Raw genomic sequence first — 15,166 nt, forward strand, 5'->3', positions numbered from 1 at the left:
CCAGGTCATATTCTGTACAGGGAGTTTGTGACCAGTCAAAGTTGGGGCGCACATGGCACAGTGCTGCTGCCACCAGAGTCTGTGCTCGCATGGTGGAATTCCTGGTTCAACACGGTCCATCACCACACCAAGCACATGCAGTACTACTAGAAGTTTATGAGTGAGGAGCTGGAAATCACACCCAGAACACACTACATGCTCAAACTTTGACATCTATTAGGGCAAAGTAACATTCAAGATAAGTGACATTTGTGGAAGACAATGTCACCCAGTTTATGGAACTTGTGACATGGTTTGAAGGCCAGTAGGCTTTGATCTACTGTGCACACAATGACATGATGGATTTAATAAACTGGGTTAAAGACAAGGCATTGCAAGAACTGTCAAGCCGCCTTCGTGAAAACCAGGCAGAAGGGACCTCTTCCAGGCAATAGCAGTGAAGTTGAATCATTACTACTGGTATGGCCTGTCACTGCCACCATGGTTCAGATGGCTGGCTGTTACACCTGTGTAAAGTGGCTAGTATTCGCTTTGGATGCGGATCCGACCGATTCGGGGAACAGTGATTTGATTCACTGAATCAAATCACTGTCCCAAATCAATTCGGCCGAATCTGATTCAGGTTGACTGCCGTTGAAAGAGCCAAATTTCTGAGTCAAACAGGCCCCACCCCACCTGCTCTCCCAGCCCTGTCAATGGCTGCCATGCCTGGCCTCAGCATCCCCATACATTTTTTTTTTAAAGCCCCACACTCACCGGGTGCTGTCAGGTGAGGGAGGGACAATCCCTCCTGCCTCCCACTACCCATACTGTATGGGTGGGCTCTAAGGTCCAATGGCCACTGCAGCAGCTGGTGAGTACAGAGCTTCTTCTTTTTTTTTTTTAAGTGCCAGGACACATTGGTATTAGTTTATAAAGTGCACATAGTTTGTATTTGTTACAATTCATAGTATTCGCTGCTTTATTTTAATAAGATATTTCATTTTAGAGCTTAATTAGGTACAACTGCTTAATAATAATGCATCAATTAATGGATTCCACAGGCTTAATTCCCTAATTAAGCCCATGAAAGCCATTAATTGACATGTTATTAAGCAGTCTAGGATGCAATTAATGGGTTCCATAGGTTGATCAAGCTCACAGAAGTCATTAACCACACTGTAGACTGCTTAATAACTCATCAATTAATTGTATCCATGGGATTAAACAGGGGATTAAGTCCATGGAAGCCATTAATTTACACATTAGCAAGACCAAGTTTGGGGCCATCTATCAATCTCTCGGGAGGAGTGGGACTTCTGGGGGCCCTCCACCAATCAGAGGTATGAGGGGGGCCTTCTGTACATGGACTGTGAAAATGGTGCTGGGCATTACACTTGGACCATGAAATCAATGAGCAGCCACCCCAAATTCAGTAGGTCCCTACTCATAAGTTTTGCAGCCCAACACCCAATTATTTTTGTCGCCCTCCACTGGACTTTCCAATTTCTCTAAGTCCTTTCTGTAATGGGGGGGCCCAACACTGGACACAGTACTCAAGTTGTGGTGTCACCAGTGCTGAAAAGAGAAGAATCACTTCCCTCAATCTTTTAGCATCACTCTTACTAATGCAGCCCAGCATGCCATTTGTCTTTTTTGCAGCAAGGGCACACTGTTGGCTTATATTCAGCTCATAGGCTATGCATGGGGGGGACACAAGGGGGCACATGCTCCTCCTGAGATTGGCCACTGCTGAAGCCACCACTGGCTTCTGTGGGTAGTCTCTGCCCCCCCCACCCCGCCGACGCAGCTGCTGGTTGCTGCGGGTGGTCCTGCTCACCACCCCCCTCTCTCACTGCCAACCCTGCTATGGCTGCCTGAGGGCAGTCCCCACTCAACTCTCCCTTGCTGCCGATGTCATTACAGCCACAAGCAGGCAGTTCCCACTCACCACCACCATGCCCCCACTGCCAACACTGCTGTCTGCTGGCAGTCACTGTGCCCCCCCAGTCTCTGGGGCCACATGTCATTCATGATTCAGCATATTGTCCACTGTAACCCCCAGGTCTTTTTCTGCAGAACTGCTGCTTAACCAGTCGGTCCTCGGCCTGTACCAGTACGTGGGATTGTTCTGTCCTAAGTGCAGGACTTTGTACTTGTCCTTATTGAACCTCATGAGATTTCTTTTGGTCCAATCCTTCAATTTATCTAGGCCTGTCTGATGCAAAAATCCCTCCCCTGCTTTTCTCCTACTGTTTGGAGCTTTGTATCATTCTCCACCTTCCATAGTAGAAAGAGGTGGATGTTTTGGTGGTGTCTAATCAAACAGCTTATGGAATTGTCATGTACTGTAGACAAACTGTTTGACACCAGAGTCTCTTACCATGAAGTTCTTAGTGACTGTTTTTATTACCAGGAACATATCAGGGAGTCATGCCAAATTATGCCATCTGGTAATCTAATCAACAATCATAAATTAAATGACTACGTGCTGTTTCTCACAAACAATATGACAGTCAAAAACAAAACTATCAAAGACATGACTACGGACAGGAAAAATGTAATATAGCAAGTGAGGTACCCCCAATAGAGATAGGGAAGTATGAATTTGGTCTTGAAAGACAGTGGTAATGCTTCATCTGGAATACTGTGTAAAATTATGATCATCCATACTCAAGAACTGTGTATACAAACTGAGGCAGGTATACAGAAAAGCTATTAAGGTGATCAGGGAGTTGGGGGTCTATTGTAATAAAGCTTATTAAAAGAGGTTTTTTTTTTATTTAGCCTAATGAAGCAGAGACCGAGAAAGGATATACATTCTTTCTAGAAATTCACTAAGAGGGTAAACACTGGGGAGGAAGCACAACTTTTTAAACTAAAGAAATCAATATGTGCACTAGAACAAATGGGTTTATATTAGCTATGAACATTTTAAGATGGAATTAGAAAAAGGTTTCCAACCATGAGAGCAGTGAGGTTCTGGAATAGCCATACAATAAGTGTATTGGGAGGTAGCAGAATAACCAGTTGATTAGTGTTAATGGATAATGCCTGTAATGGCAGGGTTGCATACAATAAAATTACTGAGCCAGGAAGTCTATCTAAGTGCCATGGATTTATTTTACATTTCTTGGTAGAAATCACCTAATGAAAATGGCCTGGAATAAAGGCATAACAATTACTGTTTTAAAGCAGAAAACAAAAGGAAATGATTTATTCTTATTTGATTTAATCTTGAAAATATGAAAGATTTCGTTATCACAGCCCTGGAAAATAATTAGCTTTTGAAACATGCAAAGTATGTATCAAACAAATGGCAGACTTTTATATATAGTTGTGCTAATAATAGGCTGTTTGATTTAATTCCTAAATTTCATTGTCTCAGTGTTAGCCTAATAATCTTCTGTACAGGATAATGTAAAATACAAAAGGTTTACTGTCCGCCCTCTAATCAATTCAACTGTTGATACATATTGCAGTTTAAACAAGTTTGACAAGGAGAAAAAGAAACCTTAGGCTGTTTACAGATAATAATGAAATGGATTGAAATACTTCCATGAGTTACGTTACGTATCAAGCAACCAGTTACTCCCAATGAATTACTTCATCATATTAATGGAAGAGGAACACTGAAAATAACATCCTCTGATATATAACACACATGCTGTCTTTCTGGAACATACTAGAAACAATTCATATGTGTATTATGCTTTTCATCTTTATTGAAGTCTAATTATTTTTCAAAAGTTCTGGGGTGTATTTTTTTAACACAATCATTTAAAAAAATTACTTGTACAAGCCTCCTCCTCTGGACATTCTCCTAACCTGATTAAAATGGTTGAATTCACTATGGAAACTTTCAGTGGTAAAACTTTTCAGCCATCATATAAACTGGAAAGGGAACTGAATAAATGGCCTCTATCCAAAATATCTCCTTCTGAACATACAGTGATAGTTAGCCATGTTAGTCTGAAGTTAAGCAGAAGACAGGGTAGAGATATACCTTAGAGACTAACTGGGTGCATCTACTCCTTAGCCATGTCTGCACAAGACTTACATAAACAAGTGTTACTGCACAACAGTGTCAATGAATGACTTTTTAGTGATGCCTGAGATTACTGTGCAGTAGCATCACATCATGATTTCTGCCATGTGATGCTATTGTGCAGTCCTCTCGAGCTACAGCACAGTCAGCATCTCATGTAGACATGGCTACTGGCAATCATAAGTGACTATAGCCATCAGATTAGAGGGGTCCTGAGAAGTGCCAAGTCCTTCACTTCTACTCATGTGAATTCAAGGTGCTCTACAATTCTCAGCAAAAACTCAGTACTCCACAAAAACAAGCTCAAGTTTGTTTAACAGCATATTTTACACATTGCTGGCTTTGAGTCATAAAGATTGGTGGCCAACTTAAAGAGACAGGCCTGGGGAGCTGGCAGCTATGGGAGAGATTTACTGATGTTTCTGAGGGTGCATCTACATGAGCAATTAATGCAATGAAATAAACTCTGACACAGTTTGCACCAGAGTCAGCTGTTCCCAGGTGCAGTGTTTACATGTGTGCCTGGGACCACAGCAGTTAGAGCTGGGGTAGACCATCCCTGGGGGCAGCGGGCGTGAGGGTCAGCCCCAGGCTCTGGCTTGTGATGTCAGGTGATGGAGGTGTTGGCTGAGACATGAGGATGCTACAATGTGGGGCTAGGCAGCAGCAGCCCCGGTACTTTAGCACCCTCATGCCCCAGCCAGCTTCTGTAACATTTAATTGCATGTAAGTACTCCACTGTAAGAGAGTACTTTCCCCAACAGTAATAACTTATGGTGGAGATAATTAATCTATGAGTCCTAATATTGGCACACATGTAGATTGGGACACTTTACTGCAGAGCTAATTAGTCTACTCTGCAGTGAAGCACACATATAGATGCACCCTGAGGGTTCAGTAATGAAACTAAACTCTGTAAAAGTAGGTGCATCTACACAAGATGCTTTACTTCATAGTAGACTAATCTACCGTGTAGTAAAGCATCACCATCTACATGTGCATGACATATACTGCACAGTAAATTAGTCTACTGTGCAGTTAGCTAACACCTGTAAGTACAGATAATAGATTAACTGTGCAGTAGTTACTGCACAGTAGCACTCATTAAGTTGCTGACCGAAATCCAAATTGCTCCCAGTCTGCCACACCAGCAAGGGGCCACGGGAGTTGGGAGAGTTCTCTATCCCTGGTTCTGGTGCTGCTCAGCTTCTGGATCCCCTCAGGAGTCAGGAGCTGATCAGTGTTGGGATGGGGTTGCTCTCTGCCCCCTGCTGTCCCAGCACTGTGTGGTTCCCAGCTTCCCACAGAACCTGGGAGCTGAACAGCCTTGGGACTGGGGAGCCCTCTGCTTCCCCACTCAGCCAGGGGCTTGCTGTCAGCTGTTTCACTTGTGGGGCAACTGCTGGTGAGACCCTTGATGTGTGGGGATTCCCTGCCCAGCAGGGCCTGGCAGGAACCTGTCCCACCTGATTCTCTGCCTGGCAGGGGTCTCACTAGGAGCTGTTCCACTCCTGGGGCAGCTGCTGGCAAGTCCCTGGCTGAGCAGAGAATCCTTGTGCAGCCAGAAGCTTACTGGCAACTGCCCCAGGAGTGGGACAGGTCCCAGCCAGCCCCCAGCTGAGTGGGGAAGCTCCCCAGTCCCAGCAACGCTTGGATCCCAGCTCCTGTGGGGAGCCAGGAGCCAAGCAACTCTGGGACAGGTGGGGGCAGAAGGCCACCCCATCCTGGTGCTGGTTGTTTCCTGACTCCTGGTGTGAGCTGGGATCTGAGCAGCAGGGAAAGAGAACTCCACCATCCAGAAGCATGACAGCTCCTGGTGAGCCCTCTGCTGAGCAGGGAGGCCCCACTAGGCACACAGCTCGCTGGTACCCTGTATCCCCAGGTGCACAGGGCTTGGGGGAGCTCTGCCAGATGCAGTGGCAGCTGTATCCTGTCCCCATGCACAGCAGGACCCCTCCTGATGTCAACATAGCCAGGATACAGGTGCTGCTGCAGCTGACAGAGCTCTCATGGACCCATGCACATCGGGATCCACTCCTTGCTCTCTGCCATCCCCTGGGATAGCACCCCAAGGGAGCCTGGATCTCCCCCTGGCTGCTGCAAGGGGGCAGAGCAGAACAGGAACAGCCCTGGACTGAGCTGCTCCCATTAGGAGCAGATTTGCTCTCAACATGGTGTACATGTATGTGTGGTCCGAGGGACTATTATTTTACTGCACAGTAAGCCTATATTGCATTAATAGCATATGTAGATGTGGTCAGTGACTGGTATAGAATTCTCCTCTTGAGAAGTGCATCACCTTCACAGCTCTTACATTTGACTTTGTGTTTCCCAGAATTTTCTCCAGTTTTCCACATCACAATACTGTTCTTTTTCCTTTGAAGAAAATAATGTAAGTTACAAAACCTTGAAATTGGGGGCCTAAGCAGGTCCTCTGGTTTCTGTCTTGCTGAAAAAATCACTGTTGCAGTCTTTAATATCCACTTCTGAAAAGAAGAATTTAAAACATTCTTTGATCCAGAACACAGTCAGGAGTCATGGCTTTACTTTGTAATAAAGTATTTTTTGAGTAGAAAAAGTGAAAAAAAAATTTCTTCCCCACACTTCCTTTACCTCTCCAAGAAATATCAAGATTAAGCATGCTTTACTTTTCTGAATATCACTTCTAAGGCAACACTTTGATTTTGATAATTATAACATTTCTCAGTCCTAATGTCTTCCATTTATACCAGGTAAGGACCTGTCCCACTGTGTTGATGACAAAACAATACCTTTCAAACATATTTGTTCTGCTGATTAGAAGAAAATCTGTAGAACACATCTACTTAAGACATCATATTGCACCTTGTATCTTCTTTCCATGCAACTTACTTAAACTGAATTGAAACCTTATAATTAAAGCGTTGAACACATGGGATAAACTTTTGGATTTCGATAATTTTCTGAATGCATGTGTTCACAACTTAGTCTAAAATGAAGGACAGGTAGGGAAAGAAACTGGTATAGGGGAAAAAAGTTTGTTCTTCCAAATGAGGGAGACAAAAAAAGGAGAGAAGGGCAAAAAGGAAGGATGGAACCAATGCTAGTAATGAGAAGTAGTCATTAGTAAGGCTGCAAAATTTCACCGGCTGTTTTGTTTTGATGCTGCTTCAACTCGTTTTGACCTCAAAACAGCAAAATTGAAATGAAATGAAGGGCTTCAAAACATCCTGGGAATGAAATGATGGCAGTCAAAATGTTTCAAAAGTTTCAAAATATTTCAAGTTTCAAAGCTGAAGCTGGGTTTGCCTGCAGGGGAACAGAAAGTAAGGAGAGAGAGCAGGAAGAGGAGGGAAGGACACAGTGAGGGCACACCTTAATACACACTCTGGAGAAGAAGCTCCTGCAAGAAAGGCAAGAAAGGCTCTGTCACAGTTTGCCTGCCTGAGATGCTGCTGGTGCGACTGTGCTGCTCCTCACTAGATTACTACTCATCGTCATTTAAAGCAGTGGACGAAGCTGAGGCTATAGGGGAGGAGGAGACCTCATTGGGGCACACTACCATGTTATTTAGAGACCCTAGCCCCAGTGAGGGTGTGCCTTAACACAGTCACATGTCATGAGTTTTGCTTGTCAGCAGCTTGATGCGCAGTTTCCCAGAAACCCCTTAACGTATCTCCTTGAAACCAGGCAGGCTTCATGAGCGCAGCAGGGCCTACCATGCCTCCTATTTTCACCCCCCTGTGCCTTCACACTTGCAAGTAACATGAGTTTTGCTTTCATGACTTTGAGATGCAGTTTCCCAGAAACCCCTGTGCCTATCTCCTTGAAACTTAGTAGGCTTCATGCCCTCAGAAGGGGCTACCAACCCTGCTCTTTTCATCCAAATCTGCCCCCAAATTGACCATTATAGACAGTTTTGTGCTTCCCCATGATGTGAAAATTCAGACAGGATTACTGTTTGGCTATTAGAAGCGCTTTATTTTGCATGGCCACAAGAGAAAAAGCAAGAGGCAGCTAATTATCAACAAAAGCAAAGCACAGACTTCTTTATATATTGATAAGTCACATACAGATCAACCTGCCCTGTAACATACTCCTGGCAGTCTGACAGCGACTTATCTTAATGTCTTGCTGAACCAGGTGCGTTTTCTCAAGCTGTCTCCTGATAAGCTTATCCTGAAGGCCGCTGTGTTATTCCCTCTTAGCCTTCACCCACAGCCCCCATCCTGTCCTGACACGTATACACTTCTTTCAGTACTTTTCCATTCCTCATCATCCATTATAGCCTATAGGCAAAACGTTGAAATAGCAGCAATCCACTGAGACAGTTCCAATGAAACAAAACAGAACAGTGCTTTCAAAACAAAATGAAACTCAAAACAAAACGCTGTCCTGTTGAAATGGAGAAACAGAAGTTGAAATGAAACGATGCTGTTTTGCACAGCCCTAGTCATTACACAGTGTGTAAAATATAATGCTGGAATCAGACATCCTAAGTGAAGTGCAATCAGCTGTGCCATGACATGTTTTGGCACAGCAGATCGCACACCAGAGATGTTTACAGACATCCCCTGTTGCTGCACCCCCTGTGTTGGGGAGCAGGGCAATCCCCCACTGGGGTCCACCCTCTGCACTTATAGGTGCTCATGGGGAAATCCCCTGTATGTGCCGGTAAGTGTGGACGGGGAACTTCTCTGGGAGTATGAGGGGCCTGATCCTGGATGAGTGGGGAAAGAGGTGCTTTTTCACCCAGCCAGACCTGCTCTCTCACATTGCAGAGGAGTGGGATGGCTAAGCAGGAAACCACAAGTTCTCTGCTAATTGAGAGGCATGCTGAGACTGCCTGGTGTGACTCGCCCCCTGGCATAACAAGGAATAATGACCACAAGTTGTTGGAGAGTAGGTTTAGATTAGACATCTGTAAGAACTACTTCACAGTTAGGGCAGCTAGGATCTGGAACCAACTTCCAAGGGAAGTGGTGCTGGCTTCTACCCTGGGGGTCTTTAAGAAGAGGCTTGCTGCCTACCTGGCTGGAGTCATCTGAGCCCAGTTTTTCTCCTGCTCAGGCAGGAGGTTGGACTTGAAGATCTACAAGGTCCCTTCCGACCCTACTTCTATGATTCTATGACTCCCTGTAAGCAGGGAAAGCGGGCAGGGACTCTGGGGACTTGATGGCCTACCTGGGGTGCCAGGAGAGTGTAAGCAGCTCAGATTGTTTGTACTCTTCTCCCAGAGATACTACACCTCCACCAAAAAGCAACAGAGTATTACTAACACTTGCACATTACAGATTTTTAGAGGTACACTGATACACTGGTCCAATATTGGATCGGCAAAAATATAAAGAACATTGTTTGTATCAGAAATCAACCTAATATGGCCAATGAATGGCCTGTACATGTGTGCAACCGCAGTGTAACATGTAGGCAGTGAAAAGCACAGCTCAGAAGCTTGGAGTGCTGCATGCAGCTGGTAGGTCTGGTGAGTTGGAAGGGGAGGAGGGCAGGGAAAGGGAAGAGAAGGGGAATGTGGGGGCAGATCAAGACCTCTGTGGTGAGGGAGGGAGTGGGGCAGGGGCTGGGGCAAGCACTGCCCAGTTGGGATGGAGCTACCCAGGGGCCACAGGGATGTGGGGGTGGCTCCCACCACTGTGCACCACTCATCCAGTGGCTTGTCCACCCATCTGGTGGCTTTTGCAACTCATCCAGGAGGGCATAGGGGGCATGTGCCCCCGGATCTGTGCAGGGAGGGGCAGGGCAGGCTGGGGCTGGGGCTGGGGCTGGGGCTGCACTGGGCTCTTCCCAGAAAGGGCTGGGCTGAGCTGTGCTCAGGCAGTGGCAGCATTGGGAGGGAGGGTTGGGGGGGATTATGGCGAATTTTGGAGCAGCTGCAGCCTCCTGTAGCTTGCTCCCAGTAACACTGCCACCCACTCTGAGCACAGCCCAGCCCAGCCCCTGCCATGAAGAGCCTGGCGCAGCCCCAGCCCACAGTGGCAGCCACCCCACCCAACACAGATCCAGGAGGCACACCCCCCATACCCTCCAAGGGTGTGTGCAGTGGCAGAAGCCACCACCCCCCTTACTGCTCAGACAAACCACTTGCAGTTCTGTCCCACTCCTGCCCAGCCCCACTTGGGCAGTGCCTGCTCCAGCCCCAGCTCCACTCCCTCTCTCACTGCAGCGGCCTCTATCTTCCCCCGCCACCATGCCCCTTCCTTTCCCCCTTCCCGTCCACCACAACAGACTTATCAGCTGGACACTGCCCTTGAAGCTGCTAGGCTGGTATCAGAAATTGGATCAGTATTGGCTGATACACTTCCTTAAAAATTGGGTATTGGTATCAGCCCCACAAATCTTGATTGGTACACCCCAACATGATTTTGCTTTGATTGTGTGCAACAGAGGTTATCAATATTTACTTGCACACCATTTGTGCTACCATAACATTTTTTATGGAAGCACAAAAGAGACATCAGGCAATGCCTGTTTCCATCTTGAGTTCATATATCCAGTCACCCTTGCTCAAAGACATCTGTGTCTCTGGTGTGATGAGAGGGAGCACGCCTTTTGCCATTATCTATTTAGCTCCTAGGTTGTCCTTTGTCGTAGCAATAGAAAGCCCGTTCAATGGCATCCAAGTAATGGACTAGTTTTAGAGCACATTGCAACCAATCTATCACTATGTGTCTCATTGACAAGAATCAGGAGAAAGTGGTGAAAGACTGATCTTGTCACTGCAAGACTAACATGAAATGGAAGAGATCTCAGCTCTGCTGCAGTCTTTCTGGGCATCTTTACACATGCTCTGGGGCTGGGGTGGGGAGGGGGCACTTTAATTGAAGTAACTTTTGGGAGATGGTCTAGCTAAAGTGCCCACAGAATCTCAGGGGTGTAGGTTGTAGCCGTGTTGGTCTAAGGACATAGGCAATGAGGTTCTTTGCGTGAATCTAATATCTTTTATTAGATCAACTTAAGTAGTTGGAAAAGATTATTAAGCAAGCTTTTGGGTTCAAAAACCCTTCGTCAGGCTAAGGAAGTTTCAGCAGTTGGTGTGTGCTTGTCCTGGATGGAATGAAAAGTAAAGAAGCCAGAGGCTGGGCTGGTCTGCATACAAGACAGGCAGTGAGTGAAAATGTAGACTGAGGAGTCAATGGGTGAGAGATAGGTGGCGGGGTGGGGGGAAGAGAGAGAAGAGGGATGGAAAGATACCTAGGGAACGGTATCCTATCAAATACAGGAATACCCAACAACCACCATCCCTCCATCCAACTTTCTCTAGAATACCCCAGCACCAACATCTCCTTTTTAGACATGATGATCATTATCCAGAATGATAAAATATAGACCATATTATACAAGAAACCCACAGACCAACATACATATCTACACCGAATCAGCAATCACCCTAAACACACCAAAAAAGCTGTGATATACAGCCAAGCCCTCAGATACCACTGAATTTGCACTGAAGAGAATACTTGGGATTGCCACCTCACCAATCTTAAAAAAGCTTTCACCCAACGAGGACACTCTCCAGGGAGATAGATTGCACATTTGAAAGAGCCACCTGGATACCATGTGAATAATTGCTGCAGTACAGATTGCGCACTGCTGGTTATGACATATCACCCCTTCCTCGAACCTGTACAGAAAATCCTCAAACAATTGCAACCCATACTAGAGACAGACTCTACTCTAAAAAAGATTTTCCCAGAGCCACCCATCCTAGCCTTCAGACAAGCACCGAACCTTGCTAACCTCATCACCAGAAGCAAACTTCTTCAAGCCCAGAACACACCAAAATGATCCAGACAGACCATGCCATGACAAGAAATGCAAAACCTGCCAACACATCTCCACCACCCACACAATCACTACACCCCACAACCGAGCCATCAGCATTCCCAGATCTTACAGCTGCACTTCCAGAAATGTAATATATCTCATCCAATGCACCAAATGCCCTGAGGGAAAATATGCAGGAGAGACCAAACAACAACTGTGCACCAGAATGAATGCACACCAGAAATCTATCAAAGACAGGAATACCCAGTTACCTGTGGGGGCACATTTCTCACAAGAAAACCACTCTCTCTCCAATCTCTCAGTCCTGATGCTCAAAGGAAACTTACAAAACACTTCCCAGAGACAAGCCTATGAACTCCATTTCATCAGCCTCCTGGACACTAAAAATCATGGACTAAATAGAGACATTGGATTTATGACACATTATAGCCTGTCTGACATCTGACTCCCTAGGTATCTTTCTACTTTTCATCCCTCTTCTCTCTCTTCACCCACACCCCCCACCTCCCACCTATCTCACCCATTGACTTCTCAATATACATCTCCACTGACTGCCTGTCTTGTATGCAGACCAGCCCAGCCTCTGGCTTCTTTGCTTTTCATTCCATCCAGAAAGAGCACACACCAACTGCAGAAACTTCCTTAGCCTGACGAAGGGTTTTTTAACCCAAATGCTTGCTTAATAATCATTTTCCAACTATTTAAGTTGGTCTAATAAAAGATATCAGATTCACCCAAAGAACCTTGTCCACAGAATCTCATGTATTTAGTGTCCCACACTTCAAAATGGTGTGTGTGTTGGGGGTTGGGAAGCAGGGCAGTGAGGGAGGTGCTTTTACTAAAACTCATTCAAATAACTTTAGTTAAACCACTGGCATTGCCATTTTGAAGCACAGGGACACTGAATACATAAGAAATGGAACCTGCTGGAGTGCACTAATTAATAAAGTCTGCTCTAACATGCTGTAATTACAGCATGTTGAAGCAGGCGTCCTGCATGTCTACAGGCATCCCCTGTTACTCAGGCAGTAGTATAACCTTATATTCATTATTGTATGTGACAATTTGGTGTATGAGGTTGAAGGGTACCACCAAAATGTACTTAGGTTGATAGTTTAGGCCAATCTAGAAATGATTTCTGCAAAGAAGAGTTAAAGCTTATTACACTACTTGTCTTATACCTATGTGTTTTGTGGATAAATGAAGGACCTCAGTTTATGTTTGTGTCACTGTAGAGGTTAGTACTCCTTAATTTTCACTTCACTCACCATCATGAAGTAAAAAACAGAAGAAAAAAAGAGAAAGAGAGAGAGAAAAGGTCTAACTCCAGTGGCAAAGCCAGTAATTTTTATGGATTTTGGGGTTGGCGGGGTTTTTGGGTTGGGGGAGAGGTTGGGTTTTTTTGTTTTCTTTCATTTTGTGTCATTTATTTTGTTTTGATTTGGTGACCTGACCTCCTGACTGGCAGTTAAATTTATGTCAAATTTTTAGTAGTTTATGATTCAACTACTCCAAAATGCTTAACTGTTGCAGAATCTATATTCTGTTTGAAACATACCCTGCCCCTCAGGGTTAATCTGGACATCTGACTTCTCATACTGTGTAGATGTTTTAATTTCAAAGCAGAATATAATCTCCATGAAATCAGAAGTAAGATTTCAGAAGATTGCTGGAAAGATCAATTATAATTAGCAATCTGCCACAGTAACATTAAGCTAAAAAGGGAGACCTAGTAACTGAGAAGAGTTTCTGTGCTCTGTATTTTACCAGTGATTTTTTCTTCCTTAAAAAGAGAACAGATAATGCTACAGTACATTTTACACTGCATTATATTTCTTCCATCTCATATACATTTGCATTCCAAAAAAGCTAATCTTTAAGTAGCTCTGGGGAATAATATTTCTAGAGTATATATTTATTGTGAAAATGTATGTATACATGTGGGTGAAAGCTTATTTCACTATGGTAAATATTATGGAAAGGTTTTCCCTGAAACCTGTTCAAGAGCACAGGCAGATCCCCTTCTGTTATAAACCAGTGCAGCTCCCTGATTTCAAATGTTGCATAAGGTGAATGTTTAACTCCCAGAGCCACAAAAATAATATGTTCTCTTGACCCTTGCAGTGAGAGAGGCAAAGGCGGTGAAGTGGCAGATGTCCTGTACATTCCTGTTGCTTTAAGGACTGCTAACATTTGATTTTCAGTTATGGAGTTGAATTTTTTTGGATACGATTCAGCTCCAACAAATAACTGAATTCTGGTACAAAACAGAAGCTTTCTCCACACTTTTTTGTATCAGCATGGTACAAAAGGTGGTTTCAATGGGGGAATACTTTCAATAATAGGCTGATGATCCCGAAAAGAAAGTCAGTAGGGCAGACATACAAGTCTGTCCTATATTTACAAGTGCAAGGCATATATAAACAAGCAGGATGAACTGGAAAGGGGAAGAAAGCTACAGATCCTTTGATAATATCTGGGTGAAAATAAAGAGGGAAAACAGTAAAGATATGATGGTGAGGGTCTACTGTAGAATGCCAAATTAGGAAGTGGTGGATGAAGCATTTCTGAAGCAGGTACAAAAAAAAGGTAACAGAACCGTAGGAATGTAGGGCTAGAAGAACCTTCTGGAGGCCATCTAGTCCAACTTCCTGTCCAATGTAGGATCACTGTTATCAGCAGTCCCTTGGGACAAGGACAACAGTCTTCCAGGAGATAGTCATCTCCAAACTCAGCAATGATTTCCCTAAGGAGGTCAATCCGGGATTTGCATCTTTGACTATAGACATGGAAAATCTGTAGCTTGGTTACAACTCTCTTACAGTGAGGCAAGTTTTCTTGAAATGGATGATGTCTTACTATACATCACAACGGCACTGGGGACAATACAGGCACCATTTGAGCCTCCCAGGTATTGATGCTAATATTGTATTTCTTCAGATTGGCTTTCAAGGTGTCCTTGAATCTCTTCTTGTGCCCATCTCTTCTTTTGACCATTAGTGAGTTGGGAGTATAGGACCTGTTTCAGGCATCGATTGTCATACATCCTGATTATATGCCCTGTCCAATAGAGCTGACAACATGGTGGTGGTGGTGTTTTCTTGAACCAAAACATTGGCAGTTGTTCTTCTGTCCTTCCAAGTGATATGGAGTATTTTCTGAAGACATTGATGATTATAACATTCCATGGCTTTCCGATATCTTGGATATCTCATGTAGGTTTCACAACTGTTCAAGAGGGTTGGGATGACAACAGCTGGGTAGATGAGAAGTTTGTTTTTGTCTTGATGTCATGATCTTCAAAGATTCAGTTTTTGAATGAGGAGATGTTTTGAAGATTTTGGAGATGTC

Source organism: Crocodylus siamensis, chromosome 1, assembly GCF_052110815.1.
Source record: "Crocodylus siamensis isolate JL-2025a chromosome 1, ASM5211081v1, whole genome shotgun sequence".
In the NCBI taxonomy this organism is placed as follows: Eukaryota; Metazoa; Chordata; order Crocodylia; family Crocodylidae; genus Crocodylus; species Crocodylus siamensis.